Consider the following 6967-nt stretch of genomic DNA (forward strand, 5'->3'; position numbering starts at 1 on the left):
CCAGCATTGGAAGGGTTACACACAGGGCTTTAAAGTTTCATGGAGAGAAATGCAGACGCATCCGAAGTTTAGATAGATACATTTAAGTAAACACAATGTAACAAGTGTGGAATGTGACACACACTCTCTGACTGTGCAGGAGCTGGAGGACAGACAGAGAGTGTGTAACATTCACCACTTGTCACATTGTGTTTACTTAAATGTATCTATCTGAATTTCGGATGATTCTGCATATCTCTCCATGGAACTTTAACCTTCCTGGCGGTAACCGCGCAGGAGGTTTTCTCAGGCCCTGCTGGGCCGATTTGCACAATTTTTTTTTTGCTGCACGCAGCTAGCACTTTGCTAGCTGCGTGAGCACACCGATCTCCGCCTCTACGCACAGATTCGCCGCTATCCGCCTTGTCGCGCCACCCCCACCGGGGAGCCCTCCAGGAAATCCCGTTCTTTTAACGGGATTTCCTGATCGCCGATCGCCGGAGGCTATCGAAGAGGGTAGGGGGATGCCGCTGCACAGCGGCTATCATGTAGCGAGCCCTAGGCTCGCTACATGATTTAAAAAAAAATTACAAAAAAACGGCTGCGTTGCCCCCTGGCGGTTTTTAGTAGGCCGCCAGGGAGGTTAAAGCTCTGTGTGTAACCCTTCCAATGCTGGTCTAGTAAAAAAAATGCTGGTTGCATATAATATGCTGTAAATAATGTTTTGGAGCAAAGTTAAAATGCTGGGTTATATTCCGCTTTAAGAAACAAATCCTAAACAAAACGTATTTAAGCCTAAAGTTAACACTTAAGAGGTGAAAAGTGTTAAAGAGACTCTGTAACATCAAAAACCTCCCCTGGGGAGGCTTCCCACGCCGTCCTCTGTCCCACGGGGGTCTCGCTGCAGCCCTCCGAGCAGCCGGCGACAGACCCGACTGTAGCTTCAATATTTACCTTTGCTGGCTCCAGCGGGGTCGCTGTGGCTGCTTTCGGCACGTAAATAGACGGAAATACCCGATCTCCGTCGGGTCCGCTCTACTGCGCAGGCGCCGGAAACTTGCGCCTGCGCAGTAGAGCAGACCCGACGGCGATCGGGTATTTCCGCCTACTTCGGAGCCGACAGCCGTCAGAGCTCCTGCGCAGGAGCAGGGAAGGTAAATATTGACGTCACCGCTGCACGGAGGGTTGCAGCGAGACCCCTGAGGGATGGAGGACGGCGTGGGAAGCCTCATTAGGATCCGGAGGCTTCCTCCAACCGAGGTGAGTACCCCCCAGGGGACGTTTTGTCGTTACAGTTCCTCTTTAACATAATGATCAGTAATGTTAGTGAATACTACCTGACTCATCAACAAAGCAAAAAAAAAAAAAAAAACTCAGAATCGTTAATGAGAATAGGAGGTAAGCTTTGTGAATTGATGCCTGTATCAGTTACTTCCTAAAATAAGACACAACTAAAATTTTAGTGCATCATCTCATCACATCCCGATTTTACAACACCTTTATAACAACTTTCTTTGGGGTTGATTCACAAAACTTATTTCATGAATTTTCCAGTAAGTAGTATTAAAGGGGAGACCCCTCAAACCAGCCAGGGCAGCAATGCTTATCACTTTTTTGTTCACTTTAATTTTAGAATGAATGGCTAGCACCATACTGTAAATACTCACTCCGGTGGTGTCGGATGAACCCATGAGTATTAGGCTTAAGACTATGCAAGGAAGGGGAGTTTATGATGCCCCGTGGTATGGTGGCAGTACTCATCGCTGACAGTGAGCTGGTAATATGGTGGAATGCCTGCACTCACTGGGTTTCCCTCTGCTTGTTGCCTGCTTCTTAAGCTAGAAGGATGTAGCTGGTGTAGCTATAGCACCAGGTGTGTGTGCCCAGTGGAGGATGCACACTTTTTGTTGTTGTTGCTTAAAGTGGACCTGAAATTTTGCACAGGACAGAAGGAAAACATAGAGAAATGCACCCTGTATGTATTTAGAGTTTAGCCTGTCTAATTCCACCTCATCTGTGACTTATCACAGCTGTAATTTGATCTCTCAGCTACGTCAGCTGGCTGCCTTGGCAGAGCAGCTAATTTGTAAGCACAGGATGTTAACCCTATGTCTGCTTAAGTGAAAGCAGGAAGTAGACACACTGCAGATTTATTGCAGGAGTTGTATAAGGTGTAACAAAGAAATGTTTTTCTTTAAATGTTATTATACTGTCGGTTATCATTTAGGACCCTTTCACACTGGGACGGTGCAGTAATTTTACCGCAGCCCACCACAGGGCAATGAAAGTCTATGGAGACTTTCATACTGACGTAGTATGGCGCGATGCAATGAAAGTGACGTTTTTGCTGCATCCCCAACGCTCGGACAGATATATGTTACCGCGCAGTTCTGCATCAACTTGCAGTTAAGTGTAGTGGACTGGAAGTCATGTAAGTGTATAGTGACGCATGTCAGTGTGAAAACCCCACCACAGGTTTTACGCATCACGCATGTGCAAAAGCATATTTTTTGCAATACGCTTCCGCGCACGTGATTGCATCGGCCACTGGGTTTCAGCGTCACTTTCTGCTTGGCCGGCTGCCAGACGGACCTGTTTTTGTTGGTGCGGCCAATCTGCAGTGTGAAACCAGCCTTATGCTAGGTGCACACCATACAATTTGTTGGCAGATTTCCCTGCTAGATCGTTTATTTCTAACAAGTCCGATCAGAATTTCGATCATTTGTTTTCAATTTTCCGCTCTTTTTTTCTATCGTTTTTCGATCTTTATTATCGATTTTTTTTAATGAAAATCGATTGAAAAAACATTTTAAAAAATTATTGAAAAATCTATCGAAATTCTGATCGGACATGTTGGAAATAATCGATCTGGCAGGTAAATCTGCCCAAAAATTGTATGGTGTGTACCTAGCATAAAAGCAGAGAAGAAGTTCAGATGCACTTTAATTAGTAAATTAAAGTAAACAGATTCTATCAACAGCAGGAAAGTTACTTTACATATTTAGGCAGAGATCTACTGCATGTTGCCAGTAAATGCCTGCTGTGTGTCAAAGGCCCAGTGAAACTCCTACCTTCAGTCCCTATGTCCCAATTTCCTTTGCAATCTTCTCCCGCGCACTCATCCGAGGGATGACTAGTTTGTTGTCTCAGCACTCGGTTAAACCTGGACCTTAACCCTTTCCCTACCAGCTGATTTGTCCTAAACGTGAACATCTACTGCCAAGCAGTTTTTAGACATTTTGCACTCATTAGGTTTACTTTTGATTTTTGACAAGAAAACCTACATGAAATAGGACAAATTATATATTTTTTTTCCCATAATGAATTGGGCTTGAACACTGAAACAACATTTTGTACTTTTTCTGGAGATATAACATTTTTAGTGAAATATGTAAAAAAAAAAGTGAAATAAAAAATAAAATATTTTTCTATTGTGTTTTTTTTCAAAGAAGAATTACGTTTACTGACTAAAATGTTACTGTTTATAAAAGCCTGATTCTGCTGTATCCAGTGATACCAGATATGTATTGGTATCCCACTTTTCCTGTCCACAACACACCCCAATAATAAAACTGCATTTTGCACAATTTTACATTGTAACACAACAGATAATGGCATCTATAGGTTAATGTGGCATATCTAATGATAGAAGTGAGTTAGGTATTTTTAGAAACTGCATACCTCTAGGTTTTTATCCGTGGTGTAGTTTGTGCTCTAGCTGTAACGGCGTTCATACAGATCACCCTAAAACATATAGGTTCCACCAGTATATGATGTTAGGTAAAGGTGCCCACAGTATAGGTAGTCAGGTATAGATGCCCCCAGTAGAGGTAGCCAGATATAGGTGCAGCCAGTACAGGTAGCCAGGAATAGGTGCCGCCGGTACAGGTAGCCAGATATAGATGCAGCCAGTATAGGTAGCCAGATATAGGTCCTCCTAGTACAGGTAGCCAGGAATAGGTGGAGTCAGTATAGGTAGCCAGATATAGGTGACACTGCTGGAAGGGGGGCCAACATCATCCTCCCTCCCTCTCCATGGGCCCCCCTCCTGTTTCCCTCGCTGCAGAGCTGGAGTGCAGCGGTGCGTTTTGTAATGAACTCACCTGAACGCATGCTCCATACAATGTGTCCCTCCCCTCCGGCAGCAGGCTCCTTTTTGGCCGCCTGATCTCTGTATGACGCGTAATCACGTGTCATGCAGGGAAACAGTAAGCAGAGAGGACATGGCTGCTGGCGGGGACACATTGCATGGAGCGAGTAAGCAGGTGAGTTAATTACATACATCACCGCTGCAATCCAGCTCTGCGGGGGGGGGGGGGGGGGCACAGGAGGGGAGCCCATGGAGAGGGAGGGAGGAATTATGTCAGCCCCCCTTTCCACTTCTTCCTTTTGATAAGAAAAAAATGCCAAAAAACATATTAGGTACGTTGTTGGCAGTAGGAGCCCTTGCCTGCCAGTACGTACTAGGTACGTGCTTGGCAGGCAAAGAGTTAAATGCAGAAGCTAAAGGGACTGAGACTGGGAAGGCAGAAGCACCACCAGAACACTACTGGACAGGCTACAGGTAATGAAGTGCTCAAGCAGGCCGAATCAGCAACGGTAATAGTAATTAGTGTAACCAAAGATGTCTCAATAAGAGTATCTATATTAATATTCTTGCAAGTTCTGTGTATCGTTGTAATTACCATTGTCTTGTATTATCTTGATAAATAGTTCTTCTTCTTGTGTTTTCCAGGTCTCCATTAAAAGAATCCATACAAGACACCCACTGAAACTGCTGACTCTTAGTTTGCCTGTCACCTTGCGAATTTTAAAATTTTGTTCTGTTTAGCCAAAACCACACTACATATCCATATTGCTAGAAGTTAAAACCACACTGTGCAATCATACTGATTGAATGCAATAAAATTGCTAGTAGTGCCAGATAGCTTGCATTTACTTTTTTTTTTTACCTGATACAAGTCAGCAAACTACGGTACTTTACATTTTATCAGGCCTCTTTCACACAGGAGGCAATAGCAGGGAATTTAACACCTGTCAGCTGTTCCCATGCTTAGGTCAGGTGCTTGCTACTTGGCAAGAGAGGTGGAGAGACAGGCTGTGTATTGAGTCACATCTGAGCACCGCTGCAGCCATGCTCAGACAACATGTTATGGTAATTTGCCACTGAGTAACCCCACCACGTATCAAATGACAACCGCGGGGTTACAAACACCGCCACTCATCTGCATTAATAATTGCAGCCAAATGGCATGAGGCAGGAAAGCGCACAGTTCAGCTTTCTGTCTGAAAGAGCATTAATATGTACATTGTTTTCAAGAGTTTCAACAGCAGAAAACTGCACAAGTTAAGGCTCATACACACATCAGACCATAGTCTTTTGAAAATGAAAGACCACAGACCAATTTTACCCCCTTCCATGTAGTATGAGAGCCATACCTACACAGTCTATTCTATGGAGCTGAACTCCCCATCAGACAGAAATCTTTGCAAGATGCTGCACACACAGATGCTGTAGACATTCAAAAGATCAGTATCTGCAAAAGATCTGTTCCTGCCAAAGATCCGTTCCTGCAAAATGCATTCATAGTCTATGATATCTGCAGATCATCATACACACCTTGTTTAACAGACATTCATCTACAGATCAGATACACCAGTATGGATTTTCAGATCTGCAGATGATTGTCTGATCTGCAGATGAATGTCAGTTAAACAAGGTGTGTATGATGACCTGCAGATCTCATAGACTATGAATGCAATTTGCAGGAACGGATCTTTGGCAGGAACAGATCTTTTGCAGATACTGATCTTTTGCGTCTGTACAGCATCTGTGTGTGCAGCATCTTGCAAAGATTTTTTTCTGATGGGGAGTTCAGCTCCATAGAAAAGACTGTAAAGGTATGGCTCTCATACTACATGGAAGGGGGTAAAATTGGTCTGTGATCTTTCATTTTCAAAAGACTATGGTCTGATGTGTGTATGTGGCCTTAGCCTAAAGCTGTGTACACACTTGAAATATTAATGAAAGATATCAGACCAATTTTACCCCCTTCCATGTAGTATGAGAGCCATACTCTACACAGTCTATTCTATTGAGCTGAACTCCCCATCAGATAAACATCTTTGCAAGATGCTGGACACAAAGATGCTGTACACATTCAAAAGATCAGTATCTGCAAAAGATCTGTTCCTGCAAAAGATCCGTTCCTGCAAAATGCATTCATAGTCTATGATATTCATCTGCAGATCTGACAATCATCTGCAGATCTGAAAATCCATTCTGGTGGATCTGATCTTGCAAAGATTTTTATCTGATGGGGAGTTCAGCTAAATAGAATAGACTGTGTAGAGTATGACTCTCATACTACATGGAACGGGGTAAAATTGGTGTGATATCTTTCATTAATCTTTCAAGTGTGTGCACAGCTTAATGCTACATACACACTTGAGATAAAAGTCTTTGGAGAAGGCAAGATCACAGACCAATTTTACCCCATTCCATGTAGTATGAGAGCCATACTCTACACAGTCTATTCTATGGAGCTGCACTCCCCATCAGATAAAATCTTTGCAAGATGCTGCACACAAAGATGCCCGTACACATTCAAAAGATCATTATCTGCAAAAGATCTGTTTCTGCAAAAGATCCATTCCTGCAAAATGCATTCATAGTCTATGATATCTGCAGATCCTCATACACACCTTGTTTAACCCATTCGCGTTCCGTCGTTTTCACTTGAGAAATGTTCACCTCCCATTCATTAGCCTATAACTTTATCACTACTTATCACAATGAACTGATCTATATCTTGTTTTTTCCGCCACCAATTAGGCTTTCTTTGGGGGGTACATTTTGCTAAGAGCCACTTTACTGTAAATGCATTTTAACAGGAAGAATAAGAAAAAAATGAAAAAAATCATTATTTCTCAGTTTTCAGCCATTATAGTTTTAAAATAATACATGCCTCCATAAATAAAACTCACG

At 43.0% G+C, this 6967-nt stretch overlaps 1 protein-coding gene across 3 annotated transcripts in view; it reads left to right on the forward strand.

The window, feature by feature from the left end:
• Nucleotides 1-4904, forward strand: part of C5H7orf57 (chromosome 5 C7orf57 homolog) — a 130497-nt gene extending 125593 nt beyond the window's left edge. For all 3 annotated transcript variants that reach the window (XM_068234537.1, XM_068234538.1, XM_068234535.1), the window contains exon 8: nucleotides 4715-4904. The gene's annotated coding sequence lies outside the window, so the exon portion shown is untranslated. The remainder of the gene's footprint in view (nucleotides 1-4714) is intronic.
• Nucleotides 4905-6967: the final 2063 nt, after the last annotated feature.

This window comes from Hyperolius riggenbachi, chromosome 5 (genome assembly GCF_040937935.1).
Source record: "Hyperolius riggenbachi isolate aHypRig1 chromosome 5, aHypRig1.pri, whole genome shotgun sequence".
NCBI classification, from domain to species: Eukaryota; Metazoa; Chordata; class Amphibia; order Anura; family Hyperoliidae; genus Hyperolius; species Hyperolius riggenbachi.